The sequence below is a fragment of the Meles meles genome, chromosome X, assembly GCF_922984935.1.
Source record: "Meles meles chromosome X, mMelMel3.1 paternal haplotype, whole genome shotgun sequence".
Taxonomy (NCBI): Eukaryota; Metazoa; Chordata; class Mammalia; order Carnivora; family Mustelidae; genus Meles; species Meles meles.
The window spans coordinates 18802575-18824251 of NC_060087.1; positions in this window are offsets into that span (position 1 = coordinate 18802575).

Here is a 21677-nt window from a genome sequence, read left to right on the forward strand (position 1 = left end):
TACTGTGCCAATATACTATTCAAACTTTGCCAACTGCACTAATAACATGCTTTATATTGTTGTTCCCTCATGGTTCTGGACCCTGTCCTAGACTGCCACTGCATTTAGGTATCATGACTCTTTAGTGTCTTTTTATATTAAAAAGTTCTCCAGAAGTATAGAGTAGAATATAGCTCAATTACTTTGTAGAATGACCATCAATTTATGTTTCTATGATTCAGGTTATATATTTGTTTCAGGGACACTACATGTATTTTGTCTTCTTTCTAGTGCTTCATATCAGGAGCTACATGATGTCTTTCTCATTATTAGTGATGTTAACATCAATCATTTGGAATGGGTGGATCCCCCAAATTTCTCCACTGTAAATTTCTTTTGTATGCAATCAGAAGAGATTTTTAACTAGGTAAATATCCTGTTCTCCCAAAGTCCAGCTAAAAGCATTAACATCCACTGATGACTCTTGTCTGAATCAATAATTACAGTAAGGTTCAAAATGGCCATTGCTTAATTCTGTCATTTCCTCTATATTAATTGGCACTGTCTTGCAAGAGCTTTTCCTCCTCCCTGTTTATTTATGTGTGTGTGTGTGTGTGCATGCATGCGTGCATGCGTGTGTGTATATGTGTGTTAGTATGGACTAATGAATTCTCATTGTATACAGTGGGTTATACTTAATTTCTGTCATGATTCATTTTATTGCTGAATTTTCCCAAATTTGACTAGCCTGAGTTCCCTCAGTCTGGTTTCTATATTTTTTTGGAAATGTCATTATGTCTTCTTTAAGATTTTTTTTTATTTATTTGACAGAGAAATTACAGGTAGGCAGAGAGTCAGGCAGAGAGAGACAGGGAAGCAGTCTCCCCGCTGAGCAGAGAGCCCAATGAGGGCCTGGATCCCAGGTGCCTGAGACAATGACCTGAGTCAAAGGCAGAGGCTTAACCCACTGAGCCACCAAGGCGCCCTCATTATGTCTTCTCAACTGCTTCCTTAATTTATGGCACAAAACAATGGCCCAGAGGCATCTTGTATTTTCCTTGCCCCAGGCCTGGAACTAGCTATTTTCCTTTTTAATGTGGAATGGTATTTAGAAACCAGTATCTGAGTGACGTGGGTGTGTAAACCTGGCGATTCACAGACCTGTACCTCTGGGGATAAAAATACATTATATGTTTATAAAAAAAAAAAACAATTTGAAGGGGAGGCGAACCGTAAGAGACTATGGACTCTGAAAAACAACCTGAGGGTTTTGAAGGGTCAGGGGTGGGAGGTTGGGGGAACAGGTGGTGGGTAATAGGGAGGGCACGTTTTGCATGGAGCACTGGGTGTTGTGCAAACAATGAATACTGTTATGCTGAAAAAATAAATAAATTAAAGTTTCTGCTGATAAAAAAAAAGAAACCAGTATCTGAGCACTAATTATCACATTGGAATTTCTCACTCAAATTCAGTTCCATGTATTTTTGTCTGGCCTTCTCCCAATTCGTGTTATATTTCTTTCATCCTAAAAATGAGAGACCCTGGTTTCCCGAAATATCAGTATTTTATTTTTTCAATTCTGAAAAATATATAAAATAGTTTCAGAATTACTATACCCGTGTCACTATGGAAAACAAATTTACATTGAAGAGTTCAAGACTTCTTTCCATTTTGATTTTGTACTGAGATTGAAGGCATATAGTCACAGTACTGTGTTCCAAATTATTTTGATTAGCTTTAACTCTCTTTAAATTATTATTCAAATGGAAAAATAGTTATATTTCTGTTTCAATTTACTTTTTGTTTTTTTACCCATCCTGTTGGTTTAATTATATTTTACAATAACTTACATGAACAAACTTTCAAAGGTAAAAACGTCACAAAAACATAAAGAGCTGTCATTCATTCTCTTTTCCATTCCACAGTGTTATTACCCACTCTCATAAATAACAATCTTATTAGTTTTTGTTCACCATTCCCGTGATTCTTCTTGCAAAAATATATAGATATATTTTTTATTCTCACCTCTTCCTCACAAGAAGGTATCATGTAATAAATGCTTTTTTGAATTTTAGGTTTTTTACTTAACAACATATCCTGCAAACCATGCCATATGGTTTGGAGATAATCCTCATTCTTTTTTATGGAGAATTCATGGAGATAATCCTCATTCTTTTTTATGACTTCACAATATTCCACTGTGTAGGTGTACTATTAATAGTTTATTTGTTCATCTCCTAGGGATGTGAATTTAGTTTTTTGCAATTGCAAATAATGCTGGAATAATTAACCTAATACATATTTATTTTTGTATTGTTGAGGTGTAAAATATTTTAAAATTTAGTTTAGTTATAAGGTCTATAACAATTAGAAATCAGAAATAAATCATGGGTTGCTACTGTTAGAATTTTAAGAAATTCAAATCAAATAACAACAACAACACTGCTCACCCAATTGCAATCCTAAATCTATTCAAAAATAGACAAGGAGGAGTGAGGTATATGGACATTGGGAAGGGTATGTGCTATGGTGAGTGCTGTGAAGTGTATAAACCTGGCGATTCACACACCTGTACCCTGGGACTAATAATACATTATATGTTAATAAAAAATTAAAAATTATAAAAATAGAACAAAATATCTGTCTTATTTCTATCAAATCTGATATTGGGGAAGGTGGTTATAGCAGAGGCTTTTGGTGCCCCAGGCCAACCCTCTTCACCTCCAACTTTAGCTGCACCTATTTTAAGTACTTTTTTATCTTAACATTCTACGTCAATCCCCACATTTTCTGCAAAGCCCTTACCTAATTACTCAGCAGTCCAGTAGAGCAGCCAGGTGGTGTGGAAGTTCGTAGGGGTAAACCCTTAACCAATTAAGATCCAAATTAGTAAGTAAATGATGCATGGCGGAAGGACAATTCTAAATATACTCTACACAGTTTTTCAGCAGGCCTCCAAAGAGATTGAGCACATCAGTTATTAGACCAGTAACACATTTCTTATTGATTTTTCTTCCTCTACTATCCCATTCTACTCACTTTTACTCCTTTTCCTGGAGCTCATTCCCATATAAACTATCTGCACCCAAGTCCTTGTCTGAGACTCTCCCTTTTAATTAAGATACTTGCTTAGATGCACAGGAATCAGGAATATCAGCATTAGAATGATTCACCCACCAAACCAGGCAGCATGGACCACTGCAATACAAATGATGTGTGTTCCTATCCTTGTAAGACTTTGGCATGGATAAGAACACAATGTGTGCAGCAGATCAGTTAGCTTAAAAGAGACAAGACTGAGTTGCTCTTGCCCTTTTGTTCTCCAACTCTGCCATCAGATAACTTACCAAAACTCCTTGGGGAGGTGTAAGTATAGAAGAAGAGGTAAGTTTAACAATTATCCACATAATGAAAATCTAAACAGTAGAGATATAACATTTCTCCCTAATAACATCTAATAAAAAATTTAGGAAATAAAACACATAACACGTACAAGACATTGATGAATATGACTAATTCTACTGTTAAAAAGATTAAGGAAGTGGTGAAAGTTATTTAAAAATAAACTTCTCTACAGGTGCACAGATAATTTTCTCACAAAGAAAAGCAAACCCATAAAACCATCCAAAACTTAGAAGCTCCGGTCTGTGCTAGCTCCAAGGTATTGCCTCAAAGTATAACTATTACTTGACTTCTCTCACCTGTCTATCTATCTATCGGAGGGAGGGAGGGGAATTATACTGCAAGGCAGCATCAAGGGAACCCTCAGGTGACCTTACTGGAAATTATGACGCTAGAATGACTCTTCAGAATTGTTACCAGTTGGGTAAGGTGGGCAGGTTCTAACATCTCTGCTTTAGTCATTGGATGTGAGCCAACATGGCTCTCTTAAGCACAATCATCCTTGTCAGGGGATGGCAGCTGTGAATTTCCTATGGGCTACACTCTCTGCAACTGAGAATATTATTCTTTAATTACTAAACCAAATTACCAGTAGCATGTCACAGTACCCACCATCTATCAGATATACTTGGATCAATGAGATATAGAAAATAATTATCATTTCTCCCTTTGGCCTTAAGTCCTTTGAGACATTAAAGCTTTTTATATTTTTCTAACATATGCCATATTTAATTTTTTTGTCTTTTTTCTCTGAATCCTTGAACAGGGGAAACAAGTTTTATTAGATCTTGTATTCCCATTATCTATCACAGTGCATAGCTGAGAGAAATTGTTCAATTATTATGCGATGAATGAATAAACTCAAATATCTTACTAAAGACTTGATGATCTTAACTAAAAGATTAATAATTATCTATACATATTTAGATGGAGTTTTCAGTGTCTAGCTAGAGGCCCTGTCTTCATGCCTACCCAAAACTATAGTTTTATCAGTGGTAAAGAAGAAGGGGTAGCAAATGTATGTTCCATTTGCTAATGGCGTAAGACTGAGGAAAATAATCTCATTGGATGACAGAGTTCAAAACTTACAAAGAATAAAAATAGCTAAAATAATATTCTGAACCTAATCATATGAAATTTAAGAAGCAGTGGTGTGAGAGACTGTCAGGAGATTTAATAAACCTCCTGGTTGTTCAGGTTTTCAACTGACTAAGAGTTTTTAAGAAACACTCAGGGTTTTAGATGATTATCAAATGAACAAAAACTAACAGCATTATGGGGCTACCAGAAACCAAAGCCCGTATCATCTTAGACCCTATCAGTAGAGAAATAAACTCCAGAAGACAAGAAGCAATGGCCCTTTATAGGTTAGACTGCCCTATCACCCCTTTAGTTCCAAGCCCTGACAGTGGAATGTAAGGACAAGACAATTTTGAATGCATCTGGAGTAAAGCAAGTAAGGTAGTGGAATTTTCTTAAATTTACAGTATGACTAATGGCTAAAGTGAGGTCAGGGCGAAGTTTTACCAAATCTTTTAGGCACAAAAACTAGCTTTAAAAAAAAAAACTCACAAATGATTGTTCATGTCCTCTGCTCATTTTTAAATTGAATTATTTATTTTTTCTGGTATTGATTTCTATAAGTACTTTATATATTTTAGAAACTAACCGTTTAAGATGTATCACTTGAAAACATTATCTCCCATTCCATAGGTTGCCTTTTAGTTTCGTTCAGTGTTTCCTTCATTGTGGACAAGCTGTTTCATTTGATATAGTCCCAATAGTTTATTTTTCTTTTCCTTCCCTTGCCTGAGGGGACATATTTAGAAAGAAGTTGCAATGGCTGATGTTAAAGAAGTTACTACCTGAGTTCTCTTCAAAAATTTTGATGGTTTCAGGTACCACATTTAGGTCTTTCATACCTTTTGAATTGATTTTTGTGTATGGTGTCAGAAAGTGGTCCACTTTCATTCCTTTGCATGTAGCTGTCCAGTCTTTCTAACACCATTTGTTGAAGAGACTCTCCTTTTCCCATTGGATATTCTTTCCTGCTTTGTTGAAGATAAGTTAACCATATAGCTGTGGGCTCTTTCTTGGGGTTTCTATTCTGTTCCATTGATCTATGCATCTATTTCTATGACAGTATCATACGGTTTTCATGACTACGGCTTTGTAATATAACTTCAAGTCCAGAATTGTGATGCCTCCAGCTTTGCTTTTGTTTCTCAAGATTTCTGTGGCTATTCAGCATCTTTTGTGGTTCCATACACATTTTAGGATTGTTTGTTCTAGCTATGTGAGATATGCTGGTGGTATTTTGATAGGGATTGCATTATATGTGTAGATTACTTTGGGTACTATAGACATTTTAAAAATATTTATTCTTCCAATCCATGAGCATGGAGTGTCTTTCCATTTCTTTGTGTCATCTTTAATTTCTTTTATCAGTGTTTTATAGTTCTCAGAGTACAAGTCTTTCACCTCTTTGATTAGTTTATAACTAGGTACCTTATTATTTTTGGTACAATTGTAAATGGGATTATTTTCTTAATTTCTCTTTGTGCTGCTTCATTTTTGGTATATAGAAATCTTTTGTATCCTACAACTTAATTAAAATCATTTATCAGTTCTAGCAGTTTTTTATTGGAGTCTTTTAGGTTTTCTTTTTAAGAATTTATTTACTTATTTGAGAGAGAGAGAGGGAAAGCATGAGCAGGGAGGAGATGGAGAAGCAGACTCCCACTGAGCAGGGAGCCCAATATGGAGCTCAATCCCAAGACCCTGGGAACATGACCTGAGCCGAAGGCATACACTTAACTGACTGAGTGACCCTTAGTTTTCTTTTTTTTTTTTTAATTAATTTTTTTTCAGCGTAACAGTATTCATTGTTTTTGTACAACACCCAGTGCTCCATGCAATACGTGCCCTCCCTATTACCCACCACCTGGTTCCCCCAACCTCCCACCCCCGCCCCTTCAAAACCCTCAGATTGTTTTTCAGAGTTCATAGTCTCTTATGGTTCGCCTCCCCTTCTAATTTTTTTTTTTATAAACATATAATGTATTTTTATCCCCAGGGGTACAGGTCTGTGAATCACCAGGTTTACACACTTCACAGCACTCACGATAGCACATACCCTCCCCAATGTCCTTAACCCCCTCCCCCTCTCCCAACCCCACCTCCCCCCAGCAACCCCCAGTTTGTTTTGTGAGATTGAGTCATTTATGGTTTGTCTCCCTCCCAATCCCATCTTGTTTCATTTATTCTTCTCCTATCCCCCTACCCCACCACGTTGCTTCTCCATGTCCTCATATCAGGGAGATCATATGATAGTTGTCTTTCTCCGATTAACTTATTTCACTAAGCATGATACCCTCCAGTTCCATCCACGTCGTCGCAAATGGCAAGATTTCATTTCTTTTGATGGCTGCATAGTATTCCATTGTGTATATATACCACATCTTCCTCAAAATGTTGAAAATAGAACTACCCTATGACCCAGCAATTGCACTACTGGGTAGTTACCCTAAAGATACAAATGCAGTGATCCGAAGGGGCTCATGGACCCTTGGTTTTCTATACAGAGTATCATATTATCTGCAAATAGTGAAAGGTTTGCTTCTTCCTTACTGATTTGAATCATTTTTGTTGTTGTTGTTGCCTGATGGCTATGCATAGTACTTTCAGTACTATGTTGAGTAGAGGTGGTAAGAGTGGACATCCTTGTCTTGTTTCTGACCTCAGAGGAAAAGCTCTCAGTTTTTCTCCACTAAAGTTTATGTTCACTGTGTGTTTTTCATACATGAACTTTATTATGTTGAGGTATGTTCCCTCTAAACCTACTTTGATGAGACCATTTTTAACATGAATGGATATTGTATTTTGTCAAATGTTTTTTCTGCATCTACTGAAATTATAATATGGTTCTCATCCTTTCTCTTATTTTTGGTAGTTTTTATCCTTTCTCTTATTGATATGATTTGTCACACTGGTTGGTTTGCAAATATTGAACCCTTCCAACCTAGAAATAAATCCCACTTGATCATAGTGAATGACGGTCAAAAGACACACGAATACAAATCAAAACAACAATGAGATATCACCTCAAACCAGTCAGAATGGCTAAAATCAACAACACAAAAACCAAAAAGTGTTGGTAAGGATGTGGAGAAAAAGAAAATCTTGGGCACTGTTGGTGGGAATGCAAACTGGTGCAGCCACTCTAGAAAACAGTATGGAAGTTCTGCAAAAATCTAAAGATAGAATTACCCTATAATCCAGCAATTACACTACTCTGTATTTACCAAAAAACATAAGAACACTAATTCAAAGAGATATATGCACCCTTGTGGCTATAACAGTATTATTTACAATATCCAATATATGGAAGCAGCCTAAGTGTCCATCAATTAATGAAGAGAGAAAACGTGGTATACACACACATACACACAATGGAATATCACTTAGTCAAAAAAAGAATAAAATCTTGCCATTTGCAATGACATGGATGGAGCTAGAGAATATAGAGAGTATAACGCTAAGCAAAATAAGTCAATCAGAGAAAGACAAATATCATATGAGATTTTACTCATGTGTGGAATTTAACAAATAAATTAGCAAAGGCAAAAAGAGAGAGACAAACAAAGAAACTGACTCTTAATTATAGAGAATAAACTGATGGTTAGCAGAAGGGAGGGCAGTGGGGGTATGTATGAAATAACTGTTGGGAATTAAGGACTTTTGATGAACACTAGGTGATGTATAGAAGTGCTGCATCATTAAAATGTACACCTGAAACTAATATTATACTGTATGTTAACTATACTGGAACTGAAACAAAAAATATTTAAAAAATAGAAATCTTGACAAAAAAGAACAAAATAATAGCCTTAATAAATTATAGCTTAATATATATAATAGCTTACTTAATTAATATAGCTGAATAAATCCAAAAAGTGTACTACAAATTGAATCCAGCAACATGTTAAGAACCATGATCACATCACGTCATATGCTTTCTTATAGTAAGTCATGTGGTTCAATATTAGAAAGGCTATGGATCATATCATAGTGCCATAGAAAAATTAAAGTTATTCAATCAGAGGTTTAAAAGGCAATTGGTGAGGAAGGGAGGGAGCAAGAAGGCAGAGGAGTAGGGGACTCTGTTTCAGCCAGTCCCCTGAGTTTAGCTGGATAACTACAAAACAATTCTGAACACCCACAAAATCAGCCTGAGATGTAAAAATATGTATCTAGATCTCTATAAGAAGAAAATCACCACCCTTCCCTAGGTAGGAAGGCCAGAGGCATGATTCTGTGGGCAGATATCAGAAGATAAACAGAAGAGGGAGGGAGACACAATAAGCTGGCCCCTGTAAAGTGATGTAACACTAGAGAGTGCCGGGAAGGTGATAACTCCCAGAGCAGTAGCAGCAGCCAGGAAGAGCTTCAAAATAGCACTCAAACAGGATCCAGGAGCTGCGGGGCCCTGTTCACATGAACCTGGGACCAGTTATGGTTTTAGAAGCACAAAGGGCAGAGACACGCAGGGCTCCTGAGCCCACCACTGAGAAGGTCACTGGGGGCACCTATCACTTGTGGGAGACTGTGGTTTTCAGCAGACCTTAGAGAAATGGAGACTGTGTGTTCTGGAGGTTTCAGAGTAGAGCGACTATGATTTCTTTGCTCTGGGTCAAAGGTCTGCCTATGGACATCTTCCTTTGCTCCGACCCTCAGAAAAGGCGTGGAAAGCCACCAGAGAACAAAAGCTCAAAAAAACAGCTTCCATGGAGCCCAGCCCCCTAATAGGGGACAGGTTGACTCAGCCCAAGCAGGGCTGCCTGAGAAACAGCACAGCAGTCCCTTCCCCCAGAAGACAAGCTGGAAGAACAAGAGGATGACAACTCTAGGGTACCCACAATACGTAAAACTCCAACACGAGGGGAATAGTATGGTGAGCTCCAGGTGTTGCCTCACAGTGTTGCCTCGTAGATTTTCTGGATACAACTTTTTTTCTTTTTATTCTTTCTATGTTTCTTCTCTCTTTTTTCTTTTTACCTTTTTCTCATTTCAACTAGATGTTTAATATAACACATTTCATAGTAGCTTTTTAACTTGTACTTTTTCACACCTATATTTTTTATATAGACATATGTTTCAATGTAGTCCTTTTTTCCCTATTCAATATTATCTTTATATATATATCAGTTTTCTTTTCCCTGTAACTGTGGGAAGTAGTGTCCTCTAACAAACAGAAAAAAATACACTCAGGAAGAACTGAAACACCTTATCTTGCCCACAAGAGAGAGTGTAGGCACCCCCCCATCCCCTCACTACACTTTTTTTAAAGTTTTTTTAAATTTTTTATTTTTAACTTTATAGATTTTATTCTTGGGTCTCATTTTAGCTTTGTTTTTTCAGTGGTGGTTTCTGACTGCTCTGGATTTTCCTAGGGTGCCTCTTGCCTGGCTTCTGATTGATACTTTGGATTCTGTACATTCCCCAAACACCCCCCAACATAATGAATAGGGGGAGGAACTCCCAATAAAGAAAAGAACCAGAGACAATGGTCTCTCCAGCAGACCTAATGGATATGGATATAAGCAAGATGTCAGACATAGAAGGTTGCAATTATGAAGTCTATAGCTAGGCTTGAGAAAATCATAAGTGGCAATATAGAATCTCTAAGGGCAGAAATGAGAACTAATCAGGATGAACTTAAAAATACTATGAATGAATACAGTCTAAACTGGATACTCTAACAGCTAGGGTAAGTGAGGCAGAAGAATAAATTAGTGATCTAGAAGATAAGCTGAAAGAAAGGAAAGAAATCGAGGAGGCCTGGGACAAACAGCTAAAAACCCAAGAGAACAGACTTAGATTAATGATGCCATGAAACAGTCCAATGTCAGAATTACTGGGATCCCTAAGGGGGGGGGGGTGGAGAGAGAGAGAGGACTAGAAGGTTTATTTGAGCAAATCATAGCTGAGAGCTGCCCTAATCTGGGGAAGGAAACAAGTATTCATGTCTAAGAGGCAGAAAGGATCCCTCCCAAGATTTATGAGAAGAGACCAATAGCCCAGGATATAGTAGTAAAACTTGTAAATCATAGAACCAAGGAAGCCATCCTGAAAACAGCTAGGGAAAAGAGATTTCTTATATGCTGAGGGAGGAACATCAGAATACTGTCAGACCTACCCACAGAGACCTGGCAAGTCACAAAGGGCTGGCAAAACACATTCAGGGTACTAAGTGAAAAGAACATGCAGCCAAGAATACTTTATCCAGCAAGGCTGTCATCCAGAATGGATGGAGAGAAAAGAGCTTCCAGGACCAACAGTAACTGAAAGAATATATGACCACAAGCCATCCCTGCAAGAAATATTAAGGGGGGGGTGTATAAAAAAAGAAAGACCCGGGCGCCTGGGTGGCTCAGTGGATTAAGCCACTGCCTTCGGCTCAGGTCATGATCTCAGGGTCCTGGGATCGAGCCCCACATCGGGCTCTCTGCTCCGCAGGGAGCCTGCTTCCTCCTCTCTCTCTGCCTGCCTCTCTGCCTACTTGTTATCTCTCTCTCTGTCAAATAAATGAATAAAATCTTAAAAAAAAAGAAAGACCCAAGAGTAATATAGACCAGAAATTTACAGAAGGAGTACATAGAAACAGAGACTGTTTCTCTGGAAAAAGCAATAGGATGGCAATAAATACATTACTTTCAGTAGTTACTCTCAATGTGAATGACCTAAATGTTCCAATGAAATGGCACAGGGTTGTAGACTGAATACAAAGACAGGACACATCCATATGCTCTCTGTAAGGGACTCATTTTGAACCTAAAGACACCTGCATACTGAAAATGAAGGGATGGACAACTATTTTTCATGCCAACGGACCTCAAAAGAAAGCTGGGGTAGCAATTCTTACATCAAACAAATTAGAAGTTAAACCAAGACTGTATGAAGAGACACAGAGGGACACTGTATCATAGTTAAAGGGTTTATCCAATAAGAAAATCTAACAACTGTAAATATCTATGTCTCCAATACAGGAGAAGCCAACTATATAAGCCAGCCATTAACCAAAATAAAGAATTATATCTACAATAATACATTAAAAGTAGGAAGTTTTAAAAGTCCACTCTAAGCATTGAACAGATCATCTAAGTAGAAGATCAACAAAGAAACAAGAGCTCTGAATGATACATCGGACTAGATGGGCTTCATAAATATATACAGAACATTCCAGCCTAAAACAACAGAATACCCATTCTTCTCAAATACACATGGAACTTTCTCCAAAACAGACTACATACTGGCTCACAAATCATATCTCAGCCAATACCAAAAGACTGAGATTATTCCCTGTGTGTTATCAGACCAGGAGGGCTTGACACTGGAACTCAATCACAAGAGAAAATTTGGAAGGAGTTCAAACACTTGGAAGTTAAAGAGCATTCTGCTAAAGAATGATTGGGTCAGCCAGGAAATTAAGGAAGAACTTAAACAATTCATGGAAACTAATGAGAATGAAAACCTTTCAGTTCCAAACCTATGGAATACTGCAAAGATAGTCCTAAGAGGGAAATACATAGCAATATAAGCCTCTCTCAGAAAGTTAGAAAAATCCCAAATGCACAAGCTAACCTCACACCTAAGGGGCTGGAGAAAGAACACCAAATAAAACATAAACCAAGCTGGAGAAGAGAAGTGATACAGATAAGAGCAGAGATCAATGAAATAGAAACCAGAGAAACAGTAGAACAGATCAACAAAACTAGAAGCTGGTTCTTTGAAAGTATTGGAAAGACCAATAAACCAATAGCCAGACTTATCCAAAAGAAAACAGAAAGGACCCAAATCAATAAAATTATGAATTAAAAGGGAGAGATCACAACTAACCCCAAGGAAATAGAAACAATTATTAGAAATTACTACCAGCAACCATGTGCCAACAAATTAAGCAACCTAGAAGAAATTGATGACTTCCTGGAAACCTATAAATCACCAAGACTGAAACAGGAAGAAACAGACAATCTGAATAGACCAATAACCAGTAACAAAATTGAAGCAGTAGTCAAAAACCTCCCCAAAGAAAAGTCCAGGTCCAGGTGGATTCCCAGGGGAATTCTACCAAACATTTAAAGAAGAAATAATACTTATGCTACTGAAGCTTTAAAAATAGAAACAGAAGGAAGACTTCCAAATTTCTTCCATGAGGCCAGCATTATCCAATCCCAAAACCAGGTAAAGACCTGATTGAAAAGAAGAATTACAGGCTGATCTCTGATGAACATGGATGCCAAAATACTCAACAAGTTCCTAGCCAATAGGATCCAACAGTACATTAAAAGGATTATACACCATGACCAAGTGGGATTTATTCCTGGGATACAAGAGTGATTCAACATTTGCAAATCAATCAATGTGATAGAATACATTAATGAGAGGAGAGAAAAGAACCACATGGTCTTCTCGATAGTTGCAGAAAAAGCATCTGACAAAATACAACACCAATTCCTTATTAAAACTCTTCAGAGTATAGGGATAGAAGGAACACACCTCAGTATCATAAAAGGCATCTATGAAGAGTCTACAGTGAATATCATTCTCAATGGGGAAAAGCTGAGACCTTTTCCCTTAAAGCTTTTCCCTTAAGGTCAGGAATACCACAGGGACGCCCACTCTCATCACTATTGTTTAACACAGTGCTAGAAGTCCTAGCAACAGCAATCAGACAACACAAAGAAATAAAAGGCATCTAAATTAGCAAAGAAGTCAGTCAAACTCTCTTCACAGATGACATGATACTTTATGTGGAAAATCCAAAAGACTCTACCCCTAACTTGCTAGAACTCATATAGCAATCAGCAATGTGGCAGGATACAAAATCAGTGCATAGAAATAAGTTGGTTTTATATACACTAACAATATAACTATAAAAAGAGAAATTAAGGAATCAATTCCATTTACAATAGTGACAAAAACCATAAGATGCCTAACCAAAGAGGTAAAAGATCTATACTCTAGAAACTACAGAACACTTATGAAAGAGATTGAGGAAGACACAAAAAGATAGAAAAACATACCATGCTCAGGGATTGGAAGAATAAACATTGTTAAAATGTCTATCCTGTCCAGAGTAATCTACACTTTCAATGCAATCCCTATTAAAATACCATTGGCATTTTTCAAGGAGCTAGAACAAACAATCCTAAAATTTGTATGGAACCAGAAAAGACCCCAAATCGCCATGGGCATGCTGAAAAAGAAAAACAAAGCTAGGGGCATCACGTTGCCTGACTTCAAACTGTATTACAAAGCTGTGATCACCAAGACAGCATGGTATTGGCACAATAACAGACACATAGACCACAGGAACAGAATATAGACTCCAGACATGGGTCCTCAACTCTATGGTCAGATAATCTTTGACAAATCAGGAAAAAATATCCAATGGAAAAAAGTCTCTTCAATAAGTGGTGCTGGGAAAATTGGACAGCCACATGTAGAAGAATGAGACTGGACCATTCTCTTACACCATACACAAAGATAAACTCAAAATGGATGAAAGACCTCACTGTGAGACAGGAATCCATTAAGATCCCAGAGGAGAACATAGGCAATAATCTCTTTGACATCAGCCACAGCAACTTCTTTCAAGACACTTCTCCAGAGGCAAGGGAAACAAAAGCAAAATTAACTTTGGGAACTTCATCAAGATAAAAAACTTCTCCACAGCAAAGGAAACAGTCAACAAAACTAAGAGGCAACCCATGGAATGGGAGAAGATATTTGCAAATGACATTACAGATAAAGGGCTGATATCCAAGATCTGTAAAGTACTTCTCAATCTCAACACTCAAAAAAAACAAATAACCCAGTCAAAAAGTGGGCAGAAGACATGAACAGACACTTCTCCAAAGAAGACATACAAATGGCTAACAGACATATGAAAAAAATGCCCAACATTACTAGGCACCAGGGAAATACAAATCAAAACCATAATGAGGTATAACCTTACACCAGTTAGAATGTCAAAAATTAACAAGACAGGAAGCAACAAATGTTGGTGAGGATGTGGAGAAAGGGGAATCCTCCTACACTGTTGGTGGGATGCAAATTGGTACAGCAAATCTGGAAAATAGTATGGAGATTCCTCAAGGTGTTAAAAATAGAGCTACCCTACGACCCAGCAATTGCTCCTCTAGGTATTTACCCCACAGATACAGATGTAGTGAAAAGAAGGGGTACCTGCATCCCAATGTTCATAGCAGCAATGTCCATCATAGCGAAACTGTGGAAGGAGCTAAAATGCCCTTCAACAGATGAATGGATAAAGAAGATGTGGTCCATATACACAATGGAATATTACTCACCCATCAGAGAGGATAAATACGTACCATTTGCATCGACATGGATGGAAATGGAGAGGATTATGTTATGCGAAGTAAGTCAAGCAGAGAAAGACAATTATCATATGGTTTCACTCATATGAGGAACATAAGCAATAGCATGGAAGATCATAGGGAAAGGAACAGAAATCTGAAGGGGAAGAAATCAGAGGGAGATGAACCATGAGAGACTATGGACCCCGGGAAACAATCTGAGCATTTCTGAGGGGAGAGGGCAGGGGACAGGGTAATAGGGTGATGAATATTAAAGTGGGCACACGTTGTGATGAGCACTGGGTGTTATATGTAACTAATGAATCTGACAAAAATCTGACATTTCTCATATATATTTATTTGTTTATCTATACATTTGTTATATATATATATTATACAGTGTATATATTTTACCTATATTTCCTATACTAAATGCTCTCCTATTGGGGCGCCTGGGTGGCTCAGTGGGTTAAGCCGCTGCCTTCGGCTCAGGTCATGATCTCAGGGGCCTGGGATCGAGTCCCGCATCAGGCTCTCTGCTCAGCAGGGAGCCTGCTTCCCTCTCTCTCTCTCTCTCTCTGCCTGCCTCTCTTGTGATCTCTCTCTGTCAAATAAATAAATCTTTAAATGCTCTCTTACTGAAGTCAAGAATATGAGAAATACGGTCATTCTCATTAACTTTATTTAACACTACTTAAGTTATAAGACCAGATAAATGGGTTATAAATCCAGGGAAAAAAGAGCATCATCAGTGATTGAAAATGATAACATCACCAGTCTTGTAACTACAACAAAGAGTGAATGAAATATATTTGAATTATTAAAATATTAGTAAGGGACTGAGTTACTTAACATACAAACTGCAAGCATGGCAGAAAAAACTAGTTAGAAGGTATAATGGAAAATACAATGTGTTCAGATTTAAACAACAAAATATAAACTATCTAAGAGTAAACTAGATAAAATGTACATGAGCAGAAAACTATAAAACTTGACTAAAGACCATAAAGAACACTTAAATAAACTGAACAGAGACACACTATGTTGTTGGTTACAAAGACTAAATAAATATTTTAAAGTTGCCAACCCTCTACAAAGTATTCCCTAAATCAAATGTAATATCAAGAAGCCAGGGATTTTTATTTCAGATTTTGCAAGATGTTCACTTAGAACAATAAGGAAGTAAAATATTTTTAAAGTAGGACTTGCATAATCAGATGCCACAAGAAGATTAGTTAAACTCAGTGGTACTATATTGGGAATAGACAAACCACCAAACAAAGTAAGAATTTTAGAGGAAATGTATATTTAAGAATTCATGATGTTGGGGCGCCTGTGTGTCTCAGTGGGTTAAAGCCTCTGCCTTTCGCTCAGGTCATGATCCCAGGGTCCTGGGATCGAGCCCCGCATCGGGCTCTCTGCTTGGCAGGGAGCCTGCTTCCTCCTCTCTCTCTCTCTGCCTGCCTCTCTCCCTACTTGTGATCTCTATCTGTCAAATAAATAAATAAAATCTTTAAAAAAAAAGAATTCATGATGTTAATATAAACAGAATCAGCAAAGAAAAGAAAAGAGATTGTAATAAATGATGGTAAAGAAGTACTACTGGGGAAAAATAAGTTGATCTCTACTTAACTATAAAATAAATTACACATGAATGAATGATGCAAAAAAAAATTTAATATGGGACTTGAACTCACAACCCTGAGATCAACACCTGAACTAAGATCAAGAGTAATACATGCTTAGGGGTACCTGAGTGGCTCAGTCAGTTAAGTGTCTGCTTTTGGCTAGGGTGTTGATCCGAAGGTCCTGTAATCCAGCCCTGCTTCAGGTTCCCTTTTCAGTGGGGAACCTGCTCCTCCCTTCCCCTCTGCATGCCTTTCCCCTGGCTTGCTCTCATTCTCTCTCTCTCTGCCAAATAAATAAATAAATAGATAGATAGATAAATAAATAAATAAATAAAATCTTTAAAAAAAATGAGTAGGATACTTAACCAACTGAGCTACTCAGGTGCCTCAAATGATCTACATTTTTAAATAGAGCCTTGTAATTTCTAGAAAAATAGCATATTATCACAAATCCAAGGGGATCTTTCCCAGCATAAAGACAAAGAGAAAAACCATTTTTTTAAAAACATAAATTTAACTTCACAATATTCATTTTTAAAAGTTACAAGAAGGGGCACCTGGGTGGCTCAGTGGGTTAAAGCCTCTGCCTTCAGCTCAGGTCATGATCTCAGGGTCCTGGGATGGAGCCCCACATCGGGCTCTCTGCTCAGCAGGGAGCCTGCTTCCTCCTCTCTCTCTCTCTCTCTGCCTGCCTCTCTGACTACTTGTGATCTCTCTCTGTCAATAAATAAATAAATAAATAAATAAAATTAAAAAAATAAAAATCTTTAAACGTTACAAGAAAAAAATAACCAAAAATAAGTAACACAATGGATGTCAGGGAAATATCTGAAAAATGACAAAGGATAAATAGTTTTACAAATAAATAATTCTTAAAAACAAAACAGTAAACATCCCCCAATGGAAAAAAAAGGGCAAACAACATTAATAGTCAATCAAAAAAAGCAAAATTATAATGGTCAATAAATAAACATATATAATTATTTCAACCTAATACTGGAGTAAGTTAAGCTATTTTACCTACTTTCACTCATTTATTCAAAATATATTAATTTATGACCAATTTTATGCCAGGTACTTTTGTGGGTCACTAAGAACAGAGAGGTGAATTAGTACCCCTGACTTCATGAAAGAAAGAAAACAATGAAATAAAAAAATAACAGCATGATTTCACATATTGGTAAGTACATGAGGAATACCAAGTAGGGTAAGTGGATAGAGAGCCACTGGGAATACTATTAGAATGGGAAAAAATCAACACAATCTTTTTGAAGGCTAATTTGGCAATGTGTATCAATAGCTTAGAAATGTTCATATATCTTTTTTAAACGTTTTACCTTGAGATAATTTAAGACTCCTAAAAAATGGCAAATTTAGTAAAGCATTTCTATGGTGGCTTGATCTGTCTTTCCCCAATGATAACATCTTACATAGTCATAGTAAAATATCAAAAGCAGTAAACTGACATTGGTACAATACTATTTTTTTTTAATTTATTTGAGAGAGAGCGAGTGTGTGGGGGGGTAAGGGCAAAGGGAGATGAGAGAGATTTCCAAGCAGACTCCTTGCTGAGCATGGAGCCTGAGATTGGGCTCAGTCTCACAACCCTGAGATCAAGAGTCCAACACTCAAATGGCTGTACCATCCAGGCGCTCCAACATTGGTACAATGCTATTAACTAAATTATAGACCTTATTTCATTTTTTTTTAGTTTTTACATGAATTCATCTGTGTTTTTGCTATGTAGTACTGTGAAAATTTTTTTACATTTGTGGATTCATGTAACAGCCACCAAATTCAGGATACAGAAATGTTCCATCATCACAAAAACTCCATCATACCCCTTTATAATCTTATGTCTTTCAACTCTAATCCTGATAACCACAGATTCATTTTCCGTCACTATAATTTTGTTATCTTGATAGTATTACATAAATGAAATCATAGAGATAATGTTGAGATTGGCATTTTTTCCCCACTAAGCATAATGCCCTAAAGGTCCATCCAAGTTTTTGTGGATATCAATAATTGTTTTCTCTTCATGGCTGAGGTGTATCCCCATTACATGGGTGAGCAAGTTTCTTTGTCCATTCACCCATCAAAGGGCATTTGAGTTGTTTCCAGTTCGGGGCTATGACAAATAAAGCTGTTATGAATATCTGTTTAGATTTCTGTGTGGATATAGGTTTTTAATTCTGTAGGATAAACATTCGCAATTGTGATTACTAGGTCCTATGACATGTATGCAGCTTAACTTTGTAAGAAACTACTGCACTATTTTCAGAAAGTTTGTGGCATTTTATATTTCCATCAATAACTATGTCAAAGCTAGTTTTTCCACCTTCTGCCAGCATTTGGTGTTGCCACTATATTCTATTTTAGTCTTTCTGATAAATGTATACTGATATCATGCTTTTTATTTGCATTTATCTAATGGCTAATGATGTTAAACACAATTTTATGTACTCACTTACCCCCTGTATATCCTCTTTGGTTAAATGTCTCATCATGTCTTTTGCCTATTTTCCAATGTGAATGTTTTTATATATATATGTATATATAGATAGATAAATAGATAAAGATAAATATATATAAATATATATATAAAATATATAAAAAATAAATATTTCTTAGTAGCTTGTTTTTTCATCCTCTTAATAGATTTTCTCTGCAAAAGTCTAAAACTTTTGATAAAGACCTATGTGTCATTTTTTTTCTCTTATGGATTATGCTTTTGGTATCATGTCTAAAAACTCTATCTAACTTACATCATAAAGATTTCCTCCTATGTTTTCCTATAAAAATTTTAAGCTTCCATAGTTTACATTCAGATCTATGATTCATTATGAGTTAATTTTGGTGTAAGGTATGAGGTTTAGGTTGAAGTTTATTTTTTGATCTGTGCATATATCCAACTATACCAAGAAGAGTTACTGAAAAGATCATCCTTCCTCCACTGAATTCCTTTTTTCATCAACAAAAATCAGTTGGATATACTTGTGTGAGTCAGTTTCTGGACTCTCTATTCTGTTCCCCTGATCTATGTGTTTGTTCATATCTCTGAGACACTGCCTTGTGTTTATATCTTTTGATGCAACAATTTTATTTCTATGAATTTACTGTAAGACATAAATAAGAATTCTTCATAAGAGGCATACATGGAAACATGCACATGTAAGAATGCTCATTGCAAATTTTTTTACATACTGAATAACTGAAAACAATGTCATGTATTCCAACAGAAAAAAGGTTAATGAAATTATGATTTCAGATTCCAACAAAATGATTTTATTTAGCTAGTACAGAAACTCCTCCTATAAAACCCAGTGATGTTGGATAAACCTAATACTTTTTTTAAAATATATGCACTTTTCACTTTCTTTTTTCTTTTTTTATACATTTTTTATTTACATATGATGTATTATTAGTCCCAGGGGTACAGGTCTGTGAATCGCCAGGTAACCTAATACTTTATTTATTTATTTATTTAATATATTTATTTTCAGCGTAACAGTACTCATTGTTTTTGCACCACACCCAGTGCTCCATGCAATACGTGCCCTCTCTATTACCCTCCACCTGGTTCCCCAACCTCCCACCCCTCACCCCTTCAAAACCCTCAGGTTGTTTTTCAGAGTCCATAGTCTCTCATGGTTCATCTCCCCCTCCAATTTCCCACAACTCCCTTCTCCTCTCCATCTCCCCATGTCCTCCATGTTATTTGTTATGCTCCACAAATAAGTGAAACCATATGATACTTGACTCTCTGCTTGACTTATTTCACTCAACATAATCTCTTCCAGTCCCGTCCATGTCGCTACAAAAGTTGGGTATTCATCCCTTCTGGTGGAGGCATAATACTCCATCGTGTATATGTACCACATCTTCCCTATCCATTTGTCTGTTGAAGGGCATCGTGGTTCTTTCCACAGTTTGGCGATCGTGGCCATTGCTGCAATAAACATTGAGGTACAAATGGCCCTTCTTTTCACTACATCTGTATCTTTGGGGTAAATACCCAGCAGTGCAATTGCAGGGTCATAGGGAAGCTCTATTTTTAATTTCTTCAGGAATCTCCACACTGTTCTCCAAAGTGGCTGCACCAACTTGCATTCCCACCAACAGTGTAAGAGGGTTCCCCTTTCTCCACATCCTCTCCAGCACACGTTGTTTCCTGTCTTGCTAATTTTGGCCATTCTAACTGGTGTAAGGTGATATCTCAATGTAGTTTTAATTTGAATCTCCCTGATGGCTAGTGATGATGAGCATTTTTTTCATGTGTCTGATAGCCATTTGTATGTCCTCATTGGAGAAGTGTCTGTTCATATCTTCTGCCCATTTTTCGATATGATTATCTGTTTTGTGTGTGTTGAGTTTGAGGAGTTCTTTATAGATCCTAGATATCAACCTTTTGTCTGTACTGTCATTTGCAAATATCTTCTCCCATTCTGTGTGTTGCCTTTTTGTTTTGTTGAGTGTTTCCTTTGCTGCGCAGAAGCTTTTGATCTCGATGAAGTCCCAAAAGTTCATTTTCGCTTTTGTTTCCTTGGCCTTTGGAGACATATCTTGAAAGAAGTTGCTGTGGCTGATATCGAAGAGGTTACTGCCTATGTTCTCCTCTAGGATTCTGATGGATTCCTGTCTCATGTTGAGGTCTTTTATCCATTTCGAGTTTATCTTTGTGTACGGTGTAAGAGAGTGGTCGAGTTTCATTCTTCTACATATAGCTGTCCAGTTTTCCCAGCACCATTTTTTGAAGAGACTGTAATACTTTTTAATTTAGACTTGACTTCAAAGAATGTGAACCCTCCAGGAATCAGAATTGAAGAGGTTCCTCACAACCAGAATTCTAGGAGTACATGCTAATTTTTCTGGACCCCTGGATTTGTTACTAGTACAATGATAGAAGGGTTTTGATTTTAATGTGCACATATGCATGGTTGAAAATAGATTTTCACACTCATGGTGGCACATCAAAACTGAGAACTGGGAAAAAGACTGAGACACTGGAAAGTCTATAATCCTTATAATGGGGATAAAAAATTCTTCACCTATATACCCAGTAAGATGACAATATATCTTCAGAGAGAAATCAAATTCCTGTGACAGGGCCCCATGTAGGTACAATCCACTAACCCTAAACTTAGTCTAGGAGCCTCCAAGATAGCAAATTAACAGAAGTATTCATACTGGGCTACTGACACTCTAGACAGCCTAGAAAGCCTAACAGAAACAAACATGAACTTTCTGGAAAAATAACTCAAGTCACAGGGTATTCCCCCAA